The sequence below is a fragment of the Sorex araneus genome, chromosome 2 (assembly GCF_027595985.1).
Source record: "Sorex araneus isolate mSorAra2 chromosome 2, mSorAra2.pri, whole genome shotgun sequence".
NCBI lineage: Eukaryota > Metazoa > Chordata > Mammalia > Eulipotyphla > Soricidae > Sorex > Sorex araneus.
The window spans coordinates 183,701,747-183,728,645 of NC_073303.1; positions in this window are offsets into that span (position 1 = coordinate 183,701,747).

Here is a 26,899-nt window from a genome sequence, read left to right on the forward strand (position 1 = left end):
CTTGCAAGACAAGGGACCTGAGTCCTGTATTGTCTCCATAATTCATTGATTTCTTTTTAGGATTATCTTTTTGGTACCTGAATGATAGTAGAGATTTTGGGGTACTTGCCTTTCTGCCAGATGGTGGAGCCGCTGGATGATGGAGCTGCCAGATGATGGAGCTGCTGAATGATGGAGCTGCTGAGTCATGGAGCTGCTGGTACTGATGGAGCTGCTGGGTCCTGGAGCTGCTGGGTGACAGAGCTGCTGGATGATGGAGTCACTGGATGATGGAACCGCTGGGTCATGGAGCTGCCGGATGATGGAGCTACGGATGACAGAGCTGCTGGATGATGGAGCCGCCAGATGATGGAGCCGCCAGATGATGGAGCCGCTGGGCATGGAGCTTCTGGTTCTAGAGCTGCTGGATGATGGAGTTTCTGAGTCATGGAGCTGCTGGAGGATGGAACTTCTGGAAAATGGAGCTGCTGGATGATGGAGCCGCCGGATCATGGAGCTGCAAGATCATGGAGCTGCTGGATGCTCAGACTTGGGATTTCCTCCTAGCAGTGCTCAGGGTACCATGGGGTGCCAGGGACTGAACCCAGCTACTATCACTCAGTAGTTCCATCATCCGGCAGCTCTGTCATCTGACAGCTTTATTATCCAGCAGCTCCATCATCTAGCAGCTCCATCTTCCACTACCTTCTCCATCTCTACCTTCCCCTCACAGTTCCCACCATTCATCTCCATGGCTGGTCATCCTCCTTCCCCACTGCCCATCCTCCAACTCCATCATGTCCGCTGCTCCACTGTTCACCCCCACCTCAGACTGACCATCTGGTTGTGCTCATCCCCTAATTCCCTCGAGGTGTCACTGGACTGAGCACTGCTGAGTGGCCACCCCCAGGGTCCACCCCACACTTGCGGATTGTATATCGGTTTCCCCTGCAGGCCCGGAGTGGAGTGTGCATGCTTTGAGGTGTGCAGGGGGGAAAGGAGAGATTTGGTAAATGATCTGATCTGGGAACATAACTACTCTTTATTTCATTGTTTGATTTGTTGGCTTGAGGGCCACACCAGGCAGTGTTCAGAGATTATTCATGGATCTGCGTTCAGGGATCACTCCTGGCAGGGCTGGGCTGGAGAAGGGTAGGGCACATGAGGTGCCAGGAATAGAATCCAACTTGGCCATGTGCAAGGCAAGTGTTCTACCTGCAGACCATCTTTCCAGCCCTTAATTATTTGACATAAGTGAAATAGGTTTATTTAGGAAATATGAGAGCAGACGCCATTGGGCTAAACTAGCATACAACAGGGACAGAGACAATACTGGCACCCACTTGAAAAAATTGATGAACACCAGGATGACAAGTGATACAAATAACAGTAATAATATGTATATTATTGTATAATATATTATATATTATATATAACTAGAGTCTCCTGTCCCTGCGCCTGGCTGTCTTCACCAGGGTCTCTCAGAGGGGTGCGGGTTGAGTTTTCTTCCCCTCCCCAAGCAGAGCCCTGGCAGCAGAAGACCTGTGTAACCCAGCCACAGCCATGCTCAAGGCCCCTCTCCACACGTTCAGACGAGCCTCATGCATGAACGAACTGGGAGAGGAACCTCGGTGTGCAGGACCCGTGGCTGAGGTCTCCAAACCTGCTCGGGACTGAGCCTCCTCCACCCAGATCTCCCATTTTCCAGTAGCTTTGCAGTCACACCCACAAACTGCCCCCACCATGTAATCCCATTAACAGCCAAGATTCAGAGATTATAAAGCAAAGCTCCTGGAAGCAAATGTGACTGCACAACCTCTTATTGTCTACTTCTCCCTCTCAGAGAACTCAGCAAGCTACCAAAAGTATCCTGCCTGCACCATGGCAGAATCTGGCAGGCTCCCTGTGGTGTATCCATATGCAAAAAACCAGTGACAATGATGGGTCTCATTCCCCTGACCCTGAAAGAGCATCCAATGTGGCACTGTTGGGGAGGACAAGTAAGGAGAGGCTGCTAAAATCTCAGGGCTAGGACGAATGGAGACGTTACTGGCACCTGCTCGAGCAAATCAATGAACAATGGGATGACAATGATACAGCGATACAGTGCCGTGCATGCAGCTAACCCACGTTCAATCCCTGGCACCTACTGCTGTATTGATCCCTGAGCACAGAGTCAAAAGTAAAGCCTGAACAGCAATAGGTGTAACTCCCCCAAATCAAAAAACAAAGAAACAAAATGATAATCTTGTTAATCTTATTCTAATATCTTTAACATGTATGATTTATTTTTAGGTTAATGTTTTATCGTTGCTAATAAATTTTTATGTGTGAGACTTATCGTTTATGCAGATTATATTTTTCTAAGATCAGTCTTTGTTCATAAATAACTAGTTGAAATAAATGCTTCTCTAGTGAATTTAAAGTGCCCATCATCAATTGATCTTTTGAGAGTTTACTTATTTAAGAATTTTTTAATTTTTTTCATTTATCTGTGTGTCTGGGCTGGAGTGATAGCACAGTGGTCGGGCATTTGCCTTGCATGCAGCTGACCCACGTTCGATTCCTCTGCCCCTCCCGAAGAGCCCAGCAAGCTACCAAGAATAGCTCGCCCTCATGGCAAAGCCTGGCATGCTAACCATGGCGTAGTCGATATGCCAAATACAATAACAAAAGTCTCACAATGGAGATGTTATTGGTGCCTGTTCGAGCAAATTGATGAGCAATGATATGACAGTGATCTGTGTATCTAACCTAACGTCAAGATATCATTCCTTGATTAGTAAGCTTTAAAACAATAAATATGTCAAAATACAGAAAACGTGTTATTTAATATATAATTGTTCCTATCCTAAATCTTATAAATTTTCATGTAAAGTTTATAATTATTTTACTTATTTGTTTTTTAAAGTAGCCCAAAAATTTGAGAAGAGACTTTTGATCTTTCCTATTAATATAGAAAGAACTAATTTCACCAAATAGTCATACAAATTCTGCTAGTGTGTGCCATGGTACAGTTTTCCATTTTTTAATTGTGCTATAAATTAGCTTAGAAATGCTCTGTAGGTGCTGGAGAGATAGCACAGTGGGTAGGGTGTTTGCCTTGCACTTGGCCAACCGGGGCTCAATTCCCAGTATCCCATATGGCCCCTGAGCACCACCACGGTTAACTCCTGAGTGCAGAGTCAGGAGTGACCCCTGTGCATTGCTGGGTGTGACCCAAAAAGCAAAAAAAAAATGTAAAAATGTATCATTTTTGATAACTAAAAGAATATATTTGACATTTTTTTCTTGTTACTCAAAAATCTACTTACTACTCCTGTAACTTCTTAAGAGAGCTCTTATTTTGAAAATTGGATAATCATATTGTCTAGGATAGAGATAATTTTATTGCTTTGCAATATTTATGGCTTATATTTCTCCTCTTACTTCATTTCATCAGATTGGACTTCCAGTATAACATTAAAAAGAAGTTGTCAGAGATGTCCTTGCTTTGTTCTGAGTCCCAGTGATAAAGGGTTCAATACTTAATCATTCTATATGGCATTAACAGTAGACTTTCTTAGGTACCATTTATCAAATTAAGTTAGCAAGAATTTATATCACAATGTTTTAAACTTTGACAATTTTTACTTCATTTATTTTGAGAAACAATGATTTTTAAAAGGTAGATTTAGTTGCCTAGGTCAACATCTACAATTTCATTGTTATTGATTAATTTCTTAGGGACTGTGATTTACCATACTGCTAATGATAAGGCTTTCAATAGTTCTTTAAATAAACTCAGAACTTAAGCCTTTTCATTTAAATGCTTCAACATTCATATGCATTGCATATTAATCATGGGTTTTCAGAAAAATCAAAAAAACCCAACAGAAACAATAGGTCTGTATCTAAATAGAAAGAAAAGTATATATCTTAATAAATTGCCTCACACACTTATGATGGTTTGAAACTTAAAAATGTGCAAAGAAGGGAATTCGGGTAAGCAGCCATGGAGAAGCAAGTTGTAGTTGAAGACTGTCTGTTGTGAAGAGGAAGGCAAAGGAATGAATTTCCAGTCATCTAGACTGAGACACAGACAATCTGATGTTTCTTTCTCCACCCTTGGAATGTATGTTATAAACTTGTTCCATAGATTATGTGCAACTGGAAGCTTTTCCAAGGATGAGCCCTTTGGGAAATATGGTGTAATATACAACATGCAGTATACAATTTTAGGACTATCTGGATTGCATGTGTAATTAAACACAAATTCTCTCTAACATTTCAAGATTTGACAGGGGACTAGATGAAGGTGTGGAAAACTATCTTTTCTTGCAGCTGTCCAAGAGAGAAACCTCCTAAGTTCCCTTGATCATGGAAACTCTCACCTCCCTGTCTGGGGTGGCATGCCTTGCCTTTAGCCTCTCCCTCACCTCTGGATATGGGGCCAGTTTCAAATTACACCTGGAATCTCAGCGGAATCCCTTTAGATTGCAACTCAATTTATCATTTGTGGAAGAAGCTGGAAGGATCATTTCTGGAGGGCTCTGGTGAATCATATAGGGTGCTGGGGTTCAAGCCCAGGTCAAATCCAGGTCCCCTAGCTGGTATACAATCTGTCCAACCTCATAAAAATGAATGTTTTTGAGAACTTCTGTATAACCTGGTGAAGATAGTTAATAATTCTTGAAATTTTACTAAAAAGGTGGAAGTTAATTAGTCTCATCACACATTCAAAGATCAATGTTGTAATTGATGTATTAATTAACTTGATTGTGACCATAATTTAACATTATATATGTATATTAAATTGTCACATGTTACGATTTTAAAAGCATCATGCTACACAACTCAAATATAGATAGATTTAATCAATAGACTAAAAAAATGCTTTTTTATATTATGTGGACAGGTCAGCCAAGTCAGCTTGATATATAATTAAATTATGATTCCTAGTTAATGAATTGTTTATTCATTAACTACAGTGTCCCTTGCTGGATTAACCTTTCCAAAACTCTCTGGAACATTTAATTTTTGGTACGTATGCGTAACTATATAAATAAAGAATATATCTAGTTGTTCTAACAAAAAGGCAATCAATGAGAGTTCTGCCTCCTTATTTAAGCTTGCTTCATTAAGCGTTGCTAAGAACTCTTTCTATTATGGCCGTTTTGATTTCCATTCTATGTTTTTTCTCTTATATTTGATTTACAAATTGAGCAATGAGGCAATGCTTGGAAAATATAAGAACCATTGCAAAAAAGAGTAATTGCTCCTTTTACCGACATTCAATGTTTCATTTTATGTCATTTAACAATAAATGAGTAACTGTACTACTTCTTACATATACTTCATCCCCTGCCTTCTAATTTGCCCTCTATAAAACCTCCAGGTGGTACCATATGTAATTCTACCTTTTACAGCACAAGCTGTACCCTGTTAGATTTCAATAAATGTGTTCTAGTAATAACTTTCAGTTTGCAAAAGGCAAAACAAAATATAGAGTATTTAGGCATGGTTTTATGTGATGGCTTTCTCTGAACGAAACAGAAATCATTCTGGCACTAATAAAATTTGCATATATATAAAGCAGAAAATCACAAGCTTTAACATAAACGCCAGAGAAAAAAGCATTTGCAGCTGGCTGCTCCGGCTTGGCTCTCGTGTCCACCTGGTTGATGAGCACAGCCCTAACTACAGCTGCTCGTCCAGCAGTTTCCGTTCACTTGTCAACGGGAATTTGGAGAAGGCACGAGGGGATGTAGACAATGGACTTCCTTTGGTTGTAAATGAAGGCTTGCAATAAAAGAAGGCGGTCACTTCCTTCTAAAGTGTTTGCTTAAGTTTCACTTCAGATTTCTGGAGATTATGGTTTATACTTTTTATCTAAATTTAATTATGCAACTTGATACCCCGGATCCTAGATTTCTGCCCTGGAGTTTCATTTGCCACCCTTGACCTCAGGGCTGCATTTTTTTTATAATAGAAGAAGGATCCTTTGGACAAATTACTAGTGTCAACATTTTGTTATAAGATGGAAAAAATGTAAGTTTTATTAACTTTTATAAAATTAGCAAACATGTGAGACGTCTTGTGGCAAATGATCATGGAATTCTATCTGAGACTATGCTTTTTTGCTCTGCATTTAAAGTACCATTCTTTTCTTTACAACAGTTAAAATCTTGATTTGTGGTAGGGAGGATGTAAGATCTTACATATCATGTAAGATCTATACGTTAAAATCGGTGTGAGAACTTAATGTTATTAAGTCTCATAAATTCTTTTTTTTTTTTGCAATCCTATGGGAAAGGCATCACAAATATACAGTAAAATTACTTTAAAATAAAGAACTTTTTAGACCTTGTCAAGCTGTGCTCAGGGCTTACTCCTAGATTTGTGCTCTGTGCTCAGGGATCATTCATGGCAGGGTTCAAGGGATCACACAGGGATTGAAAGGCATTGAAGGCTCCTAGGAAAGTGCCCTGTGGGCTTTACCATTGGTTCAGATCCAAACAGTAAAATTTTAAGTAAACAGTCTTATGTTTATTAGTCGTCTGAGCAAGATAGCCCTTAAAAAGTATTAAAGGTAAAGATTATTTTTTCACCTTTCAACAAACTAAATTATCTCGAATTTTCCTCAACTATTATTAAAGCTAAAATTGAAGTATAATCATTGTTAGTGATTAGTAAAGTTAGTACAATTTTCAAAATATTCTAAAGCATTCTGAAACCTGGTAAGCTACCGAGAGTATCCCACCCGCATGGGTGGGATACCAGTAAGAACAAGTCTCACAATGAGATGTTACTGGTGCCTGCTTGAGCAAATAGATGAACAATGGGACGACAGTGCTACAGTGCAGTGCTGTTCTAAAGCATGATATTTATCATGCTTTACTAAATATTCAGGTGAGCAAATCCGTTAGGGTCATAATTCTTTCTGGAGCAGATGAGGATGACTTGAGGGAATTGTTTTATCCTGACACAAAGAAGGTACTGCTAAGGCATACTCATCACGAGAGCTCTGCTTCTCCTACACTCTGCCACTTTTCTTTGGAAAAGTTACTTATAACCCTTATGATCCTAACTATTCTTTTCTTACAAAATAATTCCATATTTCTGCTTGGGCTCATCTATTATCAACCAGCATACAAAATTGTCTGAAATTTTATTTTCATATCACTAAACATGTTTTCTGTCATAATAAAGAGAGACTTGAAGTAGTCAGAATAAATGTATCAGAATGTATTTATTATATCCTAACAGAAACTAACTTCAGCTAAATAAGTGGGTTATGTTCCCATGGCTTATGGGCATGACCCCTGGGCTGCCAGAGACTGGGGGAAGCAGACAGAGGATCTCTGCTCCTGAGTCCCGTTGACCCCAGAGTCCAAGGTCACAAAGTTCCACATTACTAGGTTCCGTTGGACATCACTCATGTGTGAGGTTCAGCCCCAGTGTGTGGAAAGCAACCTGGAGTGTGGTGGCAGTTGGGATGTGGAGGTCGGCTGCCGGGGCTGGGTCCCTTGGGGCCGGGAGGGCTCTCACCAAGCTACCCTTGGAGTATTCAATATGCCAAAAACAATAATAGTGATGGTCCTCATTCTCCTGATGCAGGAAGAGCCTCCCATACGCCATCGGGCTACACTAGCACATAACGGGAGGAATGGAGACGTTACTGGTGCCCACTTGAGCAAATTGATGAACAATAGGATGACAGTGACAGTGATGTTTCAGAGATGAATTCATTTTTTACCATGAAAGATTCAACTCAGGTATTAAAATATTTCAATAATGTTCTAATAATAATGAAGCCTGTGATAAAGCTGATTATGACAGGAAATAAAAATTAGCAAGAGGAAATATGCCTAGAGGTGAAATAGAATAATATAAAAATTTCACATCAGTAACACCATGGGAAAGGAAATTGCGCAAATATTTACATAAATAAAGGGAATGGGTCAGCATAATTAGCAAGCCAACCTCCACTAAAATTAGATTAGAGTGTCAATGATCTCAGTGAAAGTGTGAATTCTAGGTAGTCCTTTCGATAAAGTGAAGCAGGGAGGAGCACTTATGGGTAATACATTTCGGTGAATTTTAAAAATTCACCTTAGTCTTATCAAGGACCCATGAATAAATCATCGTGAACAACTCCAACAGTCCCTCCTGACAACGGCCTAACAATAGGTTCCTAAGTGGGACAGCTTGCGAATCTCTTCAAGACCTGTAAGATCATGGCACCTGATCTTACTCCATCTTAATGTGGTGTCATCCACATTTGTCTACTCTGCATTGTCTCCTTGTGTCTTTTAACTCTATAGACATACTCCATTCCTGGGAGCCACCTGCATCCCATCCTAGGTTGTGGATTCCTTTGAGCCTGGGAAATGAGCCCTCTGGTAGGCCAAGGAGAAGGGCCTAGTGACACACTCTCCTTGGTATCTACACCCCCCATTTATGGCTGTCAGATACCTACTGACAACAAAGGAACAACCGGTCCATATAATTGACTAAGATTTGTTTCATGAAACACAAGGAAAACTATGAGTAAATGATGTTTACATGCAAAGCAAATTATATCATGTCATTCTCAAGAACCCAATAAGGATCCTGAGCAAGCTGTAGTTCTAGATCAATTTTTAAAGTGCCCAGAAGGAAAAGGAATGAATGAATTAAGTGGAAAAATATAGCACACTTATCGAAAGCTGAATTTTTGTTGCAGCATAAAAATCAGAGGCTTTTATATTCAGGGGTGGATTGATCAAAGTGAGAGTTTTTCTTTGCCTTTGAGTAATTGTCCATTTAAAAGACAAGAAAGGTCATTCACCAGAGAGGAGAAAAAAGGATTATTCATTTGAAAATTAAGTTTGGGCTGTTTTATAAAGTGTTATTTTATAAAATGTGTGTTTTGTGATTATGGTCTTTGAATTTGTCCTTACATTTGGTTATAAAATGTGCAACTGTGTCCATAACAATGGCCAGCATAGTTGGTTGCATTGGTCTGGGGAGAAACGCTGTTTAAAACAGGGCTTCCTAACTATTTGAAAGAGTGATTCACGAGTTCATCTTTGCCCTTTCTTACAACAGTGCTAAAATATTTTTGCTAGCTTTCTTTTTATTTTATCTGTTACAAATTAATGTATGTGTGTGTGAATCCTTTCCCAGTTCACTGTTATTTTCATAACTATTTTGAACAAGAATTTTACCTGGTAAGAAATAATAAAAAATTCTCATAGCAGTTTTAGTGAATTAGACATACAACTATATATTCTAGTAAAGAAAATAAATTTGGTTACACAACTGGTAAAACCATCCATTCACAAATTAAGTATATTCGTTCTTAATTTTTTTAATCTCCCATCTAGTGTCTGAATAGGTTAATGAATTTTCAAGGGATGAAATATTTTTTTGTGAGTTATGTCAAACTCCCTTTAAAATGTAGTTTTCTATTAATTAAACATAAACTTTATTTCACGGATAAACTTTACAGTATAGTTTATTTTTGGTAGGGGATGATGGTTGGACCATGCTTTGCTGTATCCAGGGATTACTTCTGGTTCTGTGCTCAGATTTTACTGCCAACAGGGCTCCTGGGGGCATTAGGGTACTGGTGATTGAACCAGGGTCAATCATGTGTTAGATAAGTGTCTTACCCTCTTACTATCGTTCCAACCCTCAATCTACTTTCTTTACTGTTACAACTAGATTTTTAAAAGCGATTTTTATTACAACAAAGTCTCATTGGCATGTAATTAGCCTTTTTGTACAGCTAGTTAATATTAGAGTCTATTAGCTGGTCACCAATACATTGTTTGTTGTGATCAGAGACATTTTACTTTCAGTAGGACCAGTTCTAAAATCCACTATAGTTCTTTGTATACTAAAACTATATATAACATATTATATATAACATATTATGCATAATTGTCATTAGTGTTTTCTATTTAATTTTCTATTAACCTATCTATCCAACATCACATTCCATTTTTATTCTTTCACAAAGATGAATAAGTAGGTACTTAATATATCGATTTGTTTGAGCAGGCACCAGTAACGTCTCTCATTGAGAAACTTATTGTTACTGTTTTTGGCATATCCAATACACCACGGGTAGCTTGCCAGGCTCTGCCATGCGGGCCCAATACTCTCGGTAGCTTGCTGGGCTCTCCGAGAAGGGCGGAGGAATCGGACACGGGTCGGCCTCGTAAAAGGCGACCACCCTATCGCTGTGCTATCGCTCCAGCCCAGTTAATATATAAATATATAAATATGATTACGCATATGTATATATATATATATATATATATGTATCACTTGTCATCCCATTGATCATCAAATTGCTTGAGCGGGCACCAGTAACATCTCCATTTGTCCCTGTCTCATGCTAGTGTAGCCCAATGTTATCTACTTGCTCTAGGAATACAAAGAGCCTCAAACCATTCATTCAGGGTTTTTTTTTTCTTCTTCTTTTTTTGGGTCACACCCAACAATGGACTGGGATCACTTGTGACTCTGCACTCAGGAATCACCCCTGGCAGTTCTCAGAGGATCATATGGAATGCTGGGAATCGAACCCGGGTTGGCCACATGTGTCCTATCTGCTGTGCTATTGCTCCAGCCCCTCATTCAGGGTTTTGACGAAGAAGACTGTCCATCTCGTAGGTGGGCGTCCATGCGGTTTTTTCATGTCACCTGGAATCCAGTTGGTAACAGCTCTAGTGGAGAGGTCATCTTTGAATCACATTACATGTCCAGCCCATCTGATTTTTTGACACCTTGGCAAACAAGACAATGTCCCTGATTCTTAATTGCCTACGGAGGCCAGAACTCCAGATTCCTTCTCTCACTTGAGTGAAACCTGACACTCCAAGCTTAGCACTTTCAATTCCTCTTTGGGATACCCGAATAGTGTTCTCATTCTGTTTACATAGGGCCCAGGTCTCTGAGGCGTATGTTAGTGAAGGAAGAACGGTAGAGTCGAAAAGATGTGCCCGGAAATGGAAGTTCTTTGTCCTCTTAACCACTTCTTTGACCCTCTTGAAGGTGTTCCATGCTGCTCTCTTCCTCCTGTGCAGTTCTGGTTCCAAGTCGCTCTTAATGTTGAGTTCTCGATGTACACATAGCTGCTGCAGTCGGAGATGTTCATTCCATTGAGAGCAAATGAAACGTCAGGGACTAGTTTGTTTTTCATGAGCATTGTTTAGGTAAGATTCAGCTGCATTCTGACCTTTCCACACTCGCGGTTGAAGTTGGCCAGCATTTGTGCCGCTTGGCTAATGTTTGCCATTATGAGAACGATGTCATCAGTGAAGCGGAGGTGGTGTAGTTGCCAACTGTCTATCTTCACTCCCATTCCTTCCCATTTCAGTCATCACATGACCTTCTTGAGGGTGGCACTGAAGAGTTTTGGTGAAATGGTATCACCCTGCTGAACCCCTCTCTTTATGTCAATGATCACTTCCCTGGATAATGGTGAGATCGTGGTTGTGAATCCTCAATACAGCTCAAGGAGGATCTTGACATACTGAGTTTGAGTGCCCTGTTTGGCTAGGGCTTTGATGACAGCTTTAGTCTCAACAGAATCAAAGGCCTTCTTTAAGTCGATGAAGGTTAGACAAAGTGGCATCTTGAACTCTCGAGAAACTTCAATGAGTTTTGTCACTGTGTGAATATGGTAGACTGTGCTGAATCCTTTTTGGAACCTGGCTTGCTCACATGGTTGTCTTTCGTCTTGTGTTCTGCCTAGTCTATTCAGGATGACACGAGTGAGCAACTTTCTAGACAACAGACAGCAGGGGGATTGGGCGATAGTTGCAATGTCGTGGATGTCTCCCTTCTTGTATAACAGAACAGTCCGCCTGGTTTTTTATATTCATATATAAAAAAGTTCCAACTGAGCATTCTGAGCAACAAAAATAATTTTGCAAAGAAACTAGAAAGAATTAAATGGCAAAACTCAGGGAAATTCAAGTGTTAGAGTAATTGCTGTGGTACCAAAGTTGTCATTGATTGAGTGTATCAATAAACAGTCCAGTTGGATTGTAGAACTCTTTTTATTTGGGTGTTGGGACACATCTGGAAGTGCTCTGGGCTTATTTCTGGCTCAGTGTTCAGGAGTCACTCTCAGCAATGCTCAGAGGACTATTTAAAGTACTGGTGATTGAATCCTAGTTGGATCTCCATGCAAGGCAAGTGCCTTATCTACTGGTCCACTGCATTGTCTCACTGGCCTGGGTTCAAGAACTCTTAGTACCCATTGTTATATGCATATGTTTTTCTTCCGTTGGAGAGCCAGAGGAAGCTACTCTTACAAGGGCTACAGAACTGTTTCTCAGTCTCCTTTGTCAAGATGCAAAGGCCATGAAACCCAGACAAGGGTACATACTTTATTTCTAAAATTGGAGTCTTTATGAATTAACCTCCCATTCATATGATACAGAATTGGGAATATATGAGACAATGTTAAAATATTATCTTCATGTCAGAATATATAAGTAACTTCTGAAATTCTTTTCAAGAGAGCTTGAACAATAGCACATTGTTTTATTTTGCCTTCTAAAAGAGGAACTGCACTCTGATAAAGATTAGTTCAGTCTTCTCTACTTTCCTTTATATTTCTGATTGTTTTCTTATTTCTTTCCTTTTGTCTGTTTTGAGGTCTATTCATGGCAGTGTGTAGGGGGTGTGAGTGCTCTTCTAGAGACGAAATCCAGTGAGTCCCACCCGCACAGTACAGATGTTCTACTTCTTGAGCCATATTCCTAGTCCCAGATTCTTTATTTTCATTTGGGTCATATATAAATGCCAGTTCCAAATAATGATGTCTAACCAGGCACACCTTAAAAATTATCAACAGTGAAGGAAAAATAAGTGTTGGATATCATTGGTTTGTCCTGCTCCCCTTGCCACAAGGAGCTTAGGTTTATCAGTCACGCCCATCAAAGTGCTCCCGAGTCACTCCCATTCCTTTGTTTATCTGTAACCATTTCTACCAATTTATCTGCTTTTCCCTTAATCTGACTCTGCTAATTTGTAAGGTCAGATCTTCCTAGGACACTGAATATTATAACATTGCCTTTCTCTCCTCTTTATGCCTTTTGAATAATTTACTTTAAAGCTATGTCTTTTTTGTATAGCCACAAGAAGACAATATTATGTTTTTGTAACTTGGGACTTTAATTGGCCTTGAATATTATTCCCTCCTGGGCATCTGCTTTCTCCACTTAAGCCTCAGTTGCCCTCAGTTCCTAGCACCCCAAAGTAGGGTCCCCGACGTGGGACAGGAAGGATCCAGGGCAAGCGGTGAGTTATGTGCTACCCTGGCATCGAGATGGGCCTGGCCAAAGTGCCTAATTCTTAACTATAAGTTAAGAGCTTGATCATAGACAAATGCTGTCATGATCCAATAGTAATTATGAGACTGGGACCCTGCCAGGGATAGGAATGACTGATCTGGCCTGAGCACTGTAGTCTGAGATTGAGATGGCCCCAGGAGAGCAATTCTATAAGCTTTAATGCATCTCATTGTGTCCATACAAAATGATTAATATTATGATGTTTGCTGGCTGAGGAGAAGAGAAACACATTCATGGGACTCCGCCCTTGGGTGGCTCCTCCTGCTGAAAGAGAATTAAGTCCTAGGAGAAGCATCCCCTGAGGGAAAAAGAAACTTACCCTATTGCTGACCACACCTACGTGTATGCCCCAACCCCCTCATGCTGTGGAGATTTAACTAAGCTGTAAGAGTGGGTTGGGGATCAGATCCACAGATCGAGAGAGAGACCAAGAGCTGGGAGTGGAGGCAGAGAGAGAGAATGAAGTAGGAGAGGGAGAGAATGAAGTAGGATGGGGGAGAAAGAAGCAGGAGGAGAATCAGAGGAGAATGGAGATGGACATGAAATAAACCAATCGAGCAACCAGTTTGGCCTCCGTCCGTTCCTTCGCCTGCCTCGCCCCGCGTGCCTTTTCTTTTCTTTTTTGAGTTTTACACAATAAGATTACAGAAGTTTGTCTTTAAAATGTTTAAAACAATGAAACAAAAAGAACTAAAAAGAGTAAGTTGGAATCATTATCCAGCAACTTAAAATATAAATTTCCTCCAATCACTTTGGCATGAAGGGGAAAGAAAATTCCAATGCAAAATGCTAATTTTCTTAATTTTGTGTAAATGATTATAAGCAATTGGGCTGAAAACTACTAAATTGATTAGTAAATACTAACAAGGTTTATAACTTTAGAGATGCAGCCTATGTATTACAAACACGGGAACAATTTCCTTCACTTAAATCTCATAGTACTTTGAACCTTTGATTTTTTTTCCCTCTTAGATCACTTTTGGACTTTGAGCAGATTTAATTTTCTCTTTTAGAATTATAAGCCTTATCAGCATATATTAAGTATAACATTTAATTTATTGACAGAATGTAGAAATGCTACATTAACTCCTAAGGTTATGCAGTGGCTCACAGCCTAGATTAATAAGAATTATATTTTGCTGTATTCTAAGGAAGCCAAAAAACTATTTGAAGTAATATGGGCAAGCCTGAATTATAGGAACATTCACATAGCATTAACAAATCATATATGGAAAAAGGAATCGTACACCATAAAACTATTTTATATGAATCATATTTCTTAGCTGTCTTCTTAATTAAAGAGTGTCTTAAGACTTTAGCACATTCTGAAAAAAAATATGCTTTTTCAGTGAGATTTATTCATATTCCTTGACAAAAAAAATGTACAGTTGTTTCATATCTTTATTATATGCATTATTTTTTGTGGCTTAAAACTAACTCTAGCCTCTTTTTTCTCTTATTAAACTGTATTTTTATAAGTGTGGTAGAAAATTTTGTTTAAAATCTCTGTGGAAGGGAGAGAGAAAGTAAAGTATAATATAAAAATGTAATTTTTTCAGTCTATGGAAAGGAAAAAGAAAGTAAAGTATAATACAAAAAAATAAGTAATTTTTTCAATCTATTTGTTTATGTAAAACTGGGAGTCAAAAAACTCAATATATTTTATACCAAAGACAAAATACCACTATTATTCTCCATTAAATCAGCTCACAGTAATTCACTGAAAATTTGTGTTCCAGAGTTGTGCTTTGTGTAACGCTTTGCAAGACCTAAAACGCTACGCAACTGCACTAACATAACTTACAGTCAGAAGAATGCTTTCTGTGGCAGGAACAGTAGATCACTGATAAACATTTCCAAGCAGAACATTTAACTAAAAGTAACAGTGTCCCTGACTACTGCTGAGACAGTAAGTGATGAGGTAGACTTGCTTATCATATCCAGAACTGTGAAAGAAGTCAACCTCCAGCCTGGGGGTCCTACCTGAGTAATTCCATAGCCGTTTTCTAGCCTTTTTCTCTTAATTCCGATATGGTTGTACCACCTCCAAGTTTTATTTTCTTGCCTCACACTGCTAGGTAAGGACTACAAAAGAGATTCTAGGACTGTATACATCTTTCTTGAAACAGTTAACATTGTGTTTGAAATGCTCTTATCTGAGTTCTCAGAGAACAGTCATGGCCAAAAGTGAGCAGCAGTGGCTGAAGACAAAGCCGCACACGGGGGGTGGGTGGGGGGTGGGTGGTGATCCTACAGTGAGTTTGGTGCTTGCCTGGTACTCTCTTGAATTGGACTTGTTCCTTGGCATCCCATATGTTCCCCTGAGCCCTGCCAGCAGCATTCTCTGACTGCAGATCCAAGAGTAAGTTCTGAGCACCACTTGATGTGATCCCCCCAAAAAACAAAAATAAATCCAAAAAACACCATAAATTTGTAGACAGTTTGCCTGTGAGATGCCCAAGTTTGATTCCTGATGCTGCCAGGAGTGTTGCCTGAGCACTGACGTGGGAGAAGCCAATGAGCACTCCTGAGTATGGCCCAAAAATGTGGATATCAAAGTGTCATCTTTGGGAAGTATTAGACATCTTAAATTCTCAGGTCCCAGAGCAATTCTCATCAGAAACTCTGGCAGAGAAACCACAAATGACTTAAAAGCTCTTTAGATAATGAGGATGTGCTCTAATATTTGGGAATCAGTGACTTAAACCAATCATAATTTGCTCCCAGGAACTGAAAATGAATTAGAGTTAAGTTTCTAATCATATATCCCAGAATTGTCTCTAATTTTATTTTTTGTCTCTGAAGTGCTCTAATTTTATCTTGTGATATAAATTGACAATTGTATGTCACAAAGGAATATCAAATATAAGCCAAAGAGATAGTATATCAGTAAGTCCCTAAGTGAACACTTCCAGAAATGGCCCCAAAGCCAAAACAATGAAAAAATTTGCATATTACATAGATATGATTGAAATAGATATGTATGTATATGTATACACATATAGCACACACATTAATAAAAACAAATATATAATGACTTTTAATATATGAATTCAACATCTCTGAGTAAATGATAATACTGGAAAACAAGTTCTAATTTCCTCTCAGTTAGATGTGGCTAGGCCGAGGTGTATGGACTAGAGGTACTATAAGGACAGACTGAAGGTTTTTTTTTACCACTTTGGGTGAAGGTTCAGTAACTTTGTTCATCAAAACCATAAAGTTAGCACTATTGTAATAATATGACTAAACCACTACTGAAAAACAAGCTAAAAAACGTTGATGATACTCAAACTACTTGAAAATAAATATATATGGGCCAGAGAAATAGTATAGCAGGTAGAGCACTTGTCTTGATATCCCTGGCACCCCACCTGGTCCCCTGAGCATTGCCCAAAGTTATTCCTGAGACAAACCAGGAGTAAGCCTGGAGAGCCAGTACATAATGAATACCCCTGAAAAACCCAAAATAAATAAATAAAATAAAACACAATATGTATTGGAGTTGATCTCTAATGATGCATGCCTGATAAATAACATCATAACATGTTTGTTGTTCCTATCAAAATATTTAAAAATTAGAAAAAAAATCTCTCATAGAGTATGCCTCTGTCAAAGACTGTCAAAAAGCTGGAGAAGAAACTTCGTTTACTAATAAACTAAGTGACATATTCAATAAGATTAGGTTTGAGTCCCAAATATATTTGTAGAAATTTTCCCTCTGATCAATTACTGTATTTTGGCGCCTCAATAAACACTCACAAATCTATCTGAAATGATTTTTAATTACTGGAGGACTTCTGTGAAGGTATAGTTCATATAATGAAGCCGTGACCCCATTTCCTTTGAAAGTAGTATTTATTTATTTATTTATTAAATTTTTTATTAGAGAATCACTATGATGTACAGTTACAAACTTATAAACTTTCTTTTGTGTTTGCATTTCACTCATACAGTGATCGTTTACCCATGACTCCAACAGTGCCCACTGTCCTCCACCAATCTTCCCAGTATCCTTCCCACCACCCCCATCCCAACCGCCACTACCCCACCTCCTTTGCAGCAGGGCATTCCCTTTTGTTCTCTCTCCTTTTGGGTGTTTCAGTTTGCAATAGAGGATTGAGTGGCCATCATGTTCGGTCTATAGCCTACTTTTGGCACGCATCTTTCAACCCAAATGGGTCCTCCCAACATCCTCTACTTGGTATTCCCTTCTCTATCTGAGCTGTCTTTTTCCCCAGCATGTGAGGCCAGTTTCCAAGCTGTGGGGCAGACCACCTGGTCCATAATTATCTTTACTACTCTTGGGGGTTAGTCTTCCATTCTGTTGCTTTATATTCCACAGATGAGTGCGATCTTTCTATGTTTCTCTCTTTCTGACTCATTTCACTTAACGTGGTAGAAAGTAGTATTTAAAGATAGGGTTTTTAAACCGGTGATTATGTTAAAGTGGTCTCTGCAGTGGTAGTGGTGGTGGTGGTGGTGGTGGTGGGTGGGGGTGGGGTGGGGGGTGTTAATTCAGTGTGATTAATATTTTTATAAGGGAAAATCTGAAAACAAGGAATCCAAGAGATGTGTGTATTTCTTCTGAAGAGAAAACAATGTGAAGACATGAGGAGAAAAAGCTGTTCCTATGTGTAGCCAAGGAAAGATACCTCACAAAGTGCCAAGCCATGCAAACCTTGATCTCAGGTTTCCAAATTCAAAGACCTGAGAAAATAAATTTCTGTTGCTCAAACCACATAATCAGTGATGTTTTGTTATGACAAGCAAAGTAAACATGTACAGCTTCAATTGTCTTTTCTTGAAAGATATTACATACTTTTCTCCAATTCTTTTGTCTACCTGTTACAGTATGGTGTTCGGCTACTTTGGTTTATGTGTGGTAATGGCAGGAGTTAACGCTGGAGTTTCTTCTCGTTAGGAAATCTCTCTTTCCTGTTCATCTATGTTTCTAACTCTTTTATGAGTATCACTTGTATCACTTGTAGTCCCGTTGATCTTCGATTTGTTCGAGCGGGCGCCAGTAACATCTCCATTTGTCCTGAGGCATATGAATGCCCATTTGAACTCAGGGACCAGTTCGTTTTTCAAAAAAAAAAATTTAAATTTTTATGAGTAGTGTTCAAAAATTATAATGACCTCCTTACAATGAAATTCCCAGATATTTACATAGATTTTTTTTTTGTTTAACCAGTCCAGTTTAGGGTAAGGTTTCACTGTATCACTGTATCACTGTCATCCCATTGTTCCTCTATTTATTCGATGAGTGGGCACCAGTAACATCTCTATTCCTCTCAGCCCTGAGATTTTAACAGCCTCTCCTTACTCGTCTTTCCGAATGATTGGAGGCTCTTTTAGGGTCAGGGGAATGAGACCTGTTGTTACTGCTTTTGGCATATCAAATATGCCACGGGTAGCTTGCCAGGCTCTGCTTGTGCAGGGGGGGTTACTCTTGGTAGCTTGCAGGGCTCTCTGAGAGGTATGTATATATCTGTTTCTGTACTTGGGATATGAATAGGCCACAGGGAGCTTGCCAGGTTCTCCCATACTGGCAATAAACTCTCAGTAGCTTGCCAGGTTGCCCAAGAGGGAGAACTAGACTATCAGATGTCGCACATATGGTAAAGTATATGTGTACAAAATTTTGAAGACATATCCTCAATTTAAACCAGGATTGACTTCTACCCAAACATGCAAGTTTAGTTTAAAAAGTTAAAATAAAATTCAGTTATCCTGGGCAGTTTAAATTGCTTCACGAGTGTTTCATCTATATGCTTTTAACTCTGATACCATTATGACTGACCTTAAATGAGGGGGAAAATTCGCTGCTTGGATAAGAAAGGGCTAAGTCTAGAATATTTATGTAATTCAAAAGGAATGTAGACTTATGATTCATTTTCATTACTATTAAATTCAAAACAAGTAAACAAGATAAAGGAAATAACTCCTCATGTACATATGCTCATGCATTATTATTAAGGGTGAGTGGATGTTACTTATCCTCTTATTCTAACTTAAAAAAAACACTGTGTTCTGCTTAATATTGACTCATAACTAATCAGTTAATAGAAATCAGTCAGTAACACTGAGCATTATAGCTTTGGAATCGAACAGGAAACTTGAGATCTATAATCGAGGAAACATGACATAATATTTAGTACGGTGAATTCTGGAGTCAAATGTAGATTCTAGATATAGCATTCAATAGTTATGGCTTATAGGAGTTATTAAACTTCCCTGAGTTTCTGTTTCCTTATTTATAGAAAAGTGCTATTAATAGTACATCCTTCATTTGATTCCTAGTCAGCTGAGTTTTGTCTGTTATCTTAACCATTCTAAGCTTTTGCACATTTGCAACATTAGTTTTGATTATGTCAATTCATTGTTTTGAGGAAAAACTTAAGTGTGGGAAAACATAGCCTCAGGTCGTTTAGGTTTATTGTGTTACTCCCGTCACAGTGCTCCCACTCCTCTGTATTTATTTGTAGCTTCTTTCTTAGTGTTCTGTTGACTTGTAATATTGTTTTTCTCTTCTCCTTGAGTCCTTTGCATAGTTTATTCAGAGCAATGTCCTTTTTGTATGGACACAAGAAGACTTAGCAAATGCTATGCTTTTGTAACCTGGGAGTCATTTGACTCTACATAATATTTTCCTCTTGGGCATCTGTTCTCTGGACCTAAGCCTCAGCTGCCCTTACTTCCTAGCACCCCCAAAAGCAGGGTCCCAAGGAGGGACAGGACAGACCCAGGACAAGCAGTGAGTTGTGTGCTACCCTGGAATCGAGATGGGCCTGGCCAAAGTGCCTAATGCTTAACTATAAGTTAACAGCTTGGTCATGGACAAATGCTGTCATGATCCAAACAGTGATAACTAGATTTGGACCTTGCTAGAATTAGGGACGATTGATCTGGCCTGAGTGCTCTAGTCTGAGTCTGTGGCAAGATGTTGCCAGGAGAGCTGCCTTGCAAGCCTCAATGTATCTCTTGCTATGTCCATCCAAAAATAACTAGTATTAAAATGTTAATAAGTGTTTGGACTAAGGAAAGGAGAAAAACACCTTAAGAGTCAGAAAGGGCTTTGGAATGCCCTTAGGTAGTGTTCCCCTTGAACCTGATGGACCTCAGGAAGGGCTTTCTTATGTTGATTTGCTACCTGGCTGTGTGTAGCCTAGGGGCAAGGGAGAGAGAGAGGGAGAGAGAGAGGGAGAGAGAGAGAAGAGAGAGAGAGAGAGAGAGAGAGAGAGAGAGAGAGAGAGAGAGAGAGAGAGAGAGAGAGAGAGAGAGAGAAAGGGAAGAGAGAGTGAGAGAGAGGGAGAGAGAGAATCCAGAGAGAGAGAGAGAGAGAGAGAGAAAGGGAAGAGACAGAGAAAGGGAAGAGAGAGGGAGAGAGAGGGAAAGAGAGGGAGACAGAATCCAGAGAGGCTGCAGTAGATCCAGAGAGAGGATGGAGCTAGGAGTGTGGGAGATGGGAAAGATGGAAGATTGAATAAACGGTAACTAATCAACAATCAGCTTGGTCCCCATTCTTCCTTAGCCTGTCCTTGGCCAAAGGCCGTTCTGATCTAGCCCACACACAGCAGTTCCGGAGCACCAAACGTTGGCGGTGAGACAGAGCCGCCCAGAGAGCCCGAGAGTGCACACGCCATTGGCGTGCAATAGTTTTTTACATTTAAGTACATATAAAATCTCCAAGCTTTTATCCCTTTTATTCACTATGCTTTCTAGATGTTATGGGTAATCTGTTTTTTTTTTTCTGATGTGTCATACGTTTCATTTATAGAATAATCTATATTACTCGTGATATTTTCTTTGGTTGAGACATATTAACCTCAGGAGTGGGAGGTACCTTCAGATAAATTTTGTACACAGATTATCAATATGTCAAAAAAAAAACTAATGAGGATAAATTACAAAATAAGTATTTGTTATCTTGAGATAAAGCCAAAAGGTAAGTCACGATGATCACATTTTTCCAACCTCATATGCAGTTCTATTGCTAAAGGTCTATTGCTAAAGGTCTCTTCATTATATTTCAATCAGTATTTTTCATTATTTAACTAAAAAAAAATCCTGAATAGTCTATACCAGTAGAAGGAAGACAAAACTATATAAACATTTAGTCAAAAGTTTATTTTAAGGTTTTATAATCTTAAAAAATGGTTTTAAAATTTTATAGAACTGAATTTGTTTCCATAAGACTTACTATTAATTCATCTAATTAAAAGCAGTTTTTATCTATGATAAAAATTTTATCTATGACAATCATGATTTTAATTTTTTTCTGTTTATATTTTTTCTGGTTCCAAACATATTTTTATTAAATGATATAGTCAACTTTATTCCATCCACATTTTCTTTTTCAAAATAATGAAACTGAACCATAAGGAAAAAAGGTTTAGTAAACTGAGATTAGCTGAGAGCCATCATATTTCAACATTGATTTTTACTCTCTCTTGAATTACAGGAAGTGTAACATTTAAATCAACATTTTTGAACTTCTAAAAATAGTATGTTAAAAAATTCATCCATAGAAATGATTCATGAACATGAAAGCATTTCACTTAATTGAGGCAATGAAGAGTTTTATTTTTTTATAAAACTGAAAATTTTTATAATCAGAAGTTGGAACAAGGTTACTGGAAATTGATAAACAGAAGATTATTTGAGGTCAGTCCACCCTCTTTTGGGAAAATGAGGAGCTTGTGTTCTCATGATGATAGTTTCACTATTATTGACCCCAGCTAGGAAACTGCAAGTTCATTGGTTTAATATCCACTACTAGAAGAGGCTGAAATGACAGTGAGGTTAGATTGCATCTTGTTAAATTTTGGCATAGAAGACCCCCGAGGGAGGTTCTGTCATTTCTTTTTTTTCCTTTAAATCAGTTGTCTCCAAATGAGCATATATTCTTATAAATAAGGTTTCTTTCAATTATTTAATTGTATAGTCTTTTCTGGTTTCTGGTTTTTATAATTGAAGCATGTAGGATAAACACATCATTAAAAACTCTTGAGACAAATACTTTGTGTAGATTTATTTTTTTAATTCAGGAATAGAATTCTTTAGATCTTTGGGTCTTGTTGAGTTTCTTTCTCATTTTCATCATTTGTGAAAGAACAAATGCATAAATTGAGTTAATTAATATTTCAGGACCATTTTAATAACAAAAATTCTGTTAACAACTTTTAATCTGTCTTTTAAAAAGTTATAAATTGGGCTTATTTGGTTAACAGTTTGAATCCTTTTCTCTTTATTCCACTTTGAATTTTCGTAGCACAGTAATTATTTAGAAATTCATTCTTAACTAAATACTTCTTCATACCTAATTTGTTTTCCTTCAAGACTCTTAAATCTATAAATATATATTCATTGCTAAAATTTAGATAAATGTGAATTTTAGAAACTCTTTTCTTCTACTTTGACTTTATCAATAAAATATTAGACCCAAAATAACTATTTTTATTCTTTCTAGACAGCTGTGATTAGTACTATTAAAAAATTATAAATTTAAAGGCCTATTTGGCTTTATTAAATGCCTTATGCTATCTAGAAGACTGTTCCTAAGGGTTGGGCAAATGAAGTATTTTATAGTCAGTAAGAGGGGATAAAATTATAATAACCCCCAGCCCCCAAAAAGTACTATTTCAGGTAAGGGTGCCTTCACAAGGGGGGAGCAGAGTCCCTAACTTAGTACAGACCGGACATTCCACCCCAGTTTGATTTAAAATTCACTTGTTAGAGTCTGAAACTGCAATTTGGTGGGACTTAGCATAATTTAGGCCTATTTTTTTGTTTGTTTGTTCATATTTGGGGATAAACCACAGCTTTGTTCAGGGTTTACTCCTGGCTCTGTACTCAGGGATCATTCTTGGGCAGGGGGGCTCATGGAACCAAAAATAGTACCAGGAATAGACCTGAATCAACTGCGTGCAAGGCAAGCACCTTATCTGTTTTACTATCTATCGCTCTGGCCCTTCTGATTTTTTTCTAACCATATGATTAGCATCTATTTTGTGCATAATGCATATTTTAAACATGGAAATCCCCAAACTTTATCTGATTAAAGTAAAATTTGCATATTCCTAATTGTACTTGTTACTTTACTCATCACATCAATTTATTTGCAATTGTTAAATTTATGTGTATAAATTTATGTACGTTCATAAATTTACCTCCTTTACTTTTGATAAAAGCACACTAGAGGAAAAAGTACGATTTCCAAACAAGGCAAAGCATGGCTACTCTTAACTTGTCATTGCTATTTATTACTTTTCCAAATGGCGGTTAGGTACTCTGCACCTTGGGCTATTGCTCAAATAAAATAGAATGTACTCTGATGTTTAGTTGTGATTCTGTTTTTTGGTTCCAACATTAGAGACTCAGCTTTTACATTTGCAATATCACAATATTTTTGAGGCCCAGACAAATCTTTGTAAGTGCTTTATGTAATTTCCCATATTAATTGTATTGAGTGTAGTTTTTAGATGATATATCAAAATCATTACATCTTGCAATGAAAGTATCCTTAGGTATTTTTGTAATACGCATATGCCATTCTACTTGTATTATAGTTATCATGCTAAATAAAGTAAATCAGAAGGAGGTAAAATCCTGGACTTTTTCACTTATGGCATATTGATTCAAAATAAGAGAAACAACAATATTGAATAGTGAAAAATTCTTGGCATCTGAATATAGAATCCAATACCAAGCAGTAGGCAAAGGCAGAGAAAGGAAGAAGACCAAATTAGAAGAAAAGGATGGATGGTGTTGGAGGGTAGCAGACATTTTGGTGGTTATGGTGGGGGGTATGTGTAATAATTATCTATGTCAAAACAACAACATTTAACACATTATAAATTTCTAAATAATAATTATATACATATTTCTATATGCATACATGGACACATGCTTAGAAGATACATATGCAAATACAGCAAGTACAGTGAGTTTATTTTAGCTCAATACTAGAAAAGCACCTCTACATTGATAAATAGTTTTCCTTAATTATGTGATCAGTAACAATATAATTCATTTTTACAGACCTCACCTTAAGCCCTTTTTACTTAAAGTATTATATTTATACATAAAATGCACAAGCATTCTCCTCTATCTTGAAATTTTTTTCTACACTGCAACAATATTTAGGCAATAAAAATCCAAGAGAAAACAGTATTATATATTATATGCGACCTGAAAATATCTGCTGTATAACCAAACAGTAACTAACTCTTAGGGATAAATAATTTGACAATCACTTACATATACATGCATATTATATATATATAAAATCATGTTGTGATTTTAATAAATTTTAATAAATAATCTTTATTTATTTATTTTTTAGTTTTTTATTGAATCATGGTGAGATACAGTTACAAGCTTTTGTATTTGAGTTACAATCACACAATGATCAAACACCCATCCCTCCACCAGTGCACATTAACCACTACCAATCTTCCCATTATAAACCAAATTTCCCACTCTCCCACTGCCTCCATTGCAGGCAATTTCCCCCATACTCTCCCTCTACTTTTGGACATTATGTTTTGCAATATAGATACTGAGAGGTTATCTAGAATGTTTGGTCCTTTATCTACTTTCAGCACACATCTCCTGTCTGACCGAACCCTTCCACCATCATTTTCTTAGTGGTCCCTTCTTTATTCTAGTTGGTTAACCTTTCAATGTAATAAATATATTTTTGACTTTCTCAACTTTTCCTTATTTGCTCAAAAATGTATCTTTGAAACATTTTTCATAATGTGGTACATAGATATATAGTCTTTAATCTCGTTCTATGAAGATACATATTCTTATAAGAAATCTGCTGCTACTTGGTTATCTGAAACTTTTCCTTTAATAGAAGCCTAACTGTTAAATCAAACATAATATCATTTTTAAACAATTTACTCAGTATCAGAAAACATTCTCAGTTTTGGGGAAAATTCTAAGGTTACCAAGAGTATCCACTCAATCCCCTTTATCTTAGCACATGGATATGTTCCACATTATATTTTATATGAGAAGTGTAAGCAAGATACACATATTTAAACAATAGTACATTCATCTAGAGACATCATTTCAAGGGAATTTGATGAGTATCTTTTTCTCTTTTTTTCACACTGGAATAAAATGGTTTTAAGTTGTTTCTATGTAACCTAAACTTCTCAAAGAGAAAATCGTTTTTACTAATTGATTTATTCATTTATCTACTTTCTCTTTCTATATTTAGAGATTCAGATCAACATATTTTATGTATTATATGATGTAGAAAGCAAAATACATTCTGCAAACTGGATTTCAAGTTGATATACTTTGTTAGAAACATATTTTCTGAAAGTTGACCCCATTATCTACAGCAGTGTTTAAAACTTCCCTTTACTAATATTTATAGCTAGTAAATTAAAAAGAAGCCAGGTATGCGAGACCCGGGGCTGAGATCCCTAAGACTGCTCTATGGGGACTGGGCCTCTTCCGCCCAGATCCCCCATTTTCCAGTAGCTAGGCAGTCACACCCAGAAACTACTTTGGGCACCATGTAACCCCATCAGTCGCCAACATCCAGAGGCTATAAAAACCAAGCTCCAGGAAGCTTATAGTCTAATTCTCCCTCTCTGGTACCTGGCAAGCTACCAATAGTTTCCTGCCCACATAGGTGAGTCTGGCAATCTCCCCTGGTGTATTCATATGCCAAAACCAGTAACAATGATGGGTCTCATTTCCCTGACCCTGAAAGAGCCTCCAATGCGGCACTGTTGGGAAGGACAAGTAAAGAGAGGCTGCTAAAATCTCAGGGCTAGGAAGAATTGAGAGGTTACTGAGACTGCTCGAGAAATTAAACAATGAACTGGATGATGATTATGATGATGATGATGATGATGATGAAATTAAAAAGTACAATTGTCGTTTTCCATATTTAGTACATTTGCTAGATTTTCCATACACGAAATAATTTCATCTGTGAATAATAATAGTTATAATTTCTCATTTATTTCAAGTTTATCTATGTTTCTTTGTTTAATGTATTAATTGGGATCTTTAGAGTGATGTCTATAAAGGAATGATCATGAGTGTTCTTTTCGCATGTTTTTGTTTTGATGTTAGTAAGGAAAATAGTCAAGGGGTTGGGGAGTAGGACAGAAGTTAAGGTGCTGGCAAGTTCCCTGCACACTACGGGTCTAGTTCAATCCCCAGCACCACACCGAGTCTTGGAAGCATACCAGTAGTGCACATGAGCCTGTGCAGAGTCAGGATGCAGCTGGATATGGCCTCCCCAAAGAAACAAACAAAACCTCAGTATTTAAAATAAGTTATTATAGTAGATACCATTGATCAGTTTAAAGGAATTTTATATAATTACAAAAGCACTTTCCAATGTTGCATTTATATTAAATCATGAGGTGTACAGACTGATGTAGTTCTTCAGTATTGATTTAATAGCAGTATAATGGCTTTCATCAATTCTATTAGTACAGTCATATTAATTTATCAACATTAGACTTAAATGTTTGAAACAACTGTATTTTGGCATATATGGGTATCATTATTATTTATTTATTATGCTATACTTGATA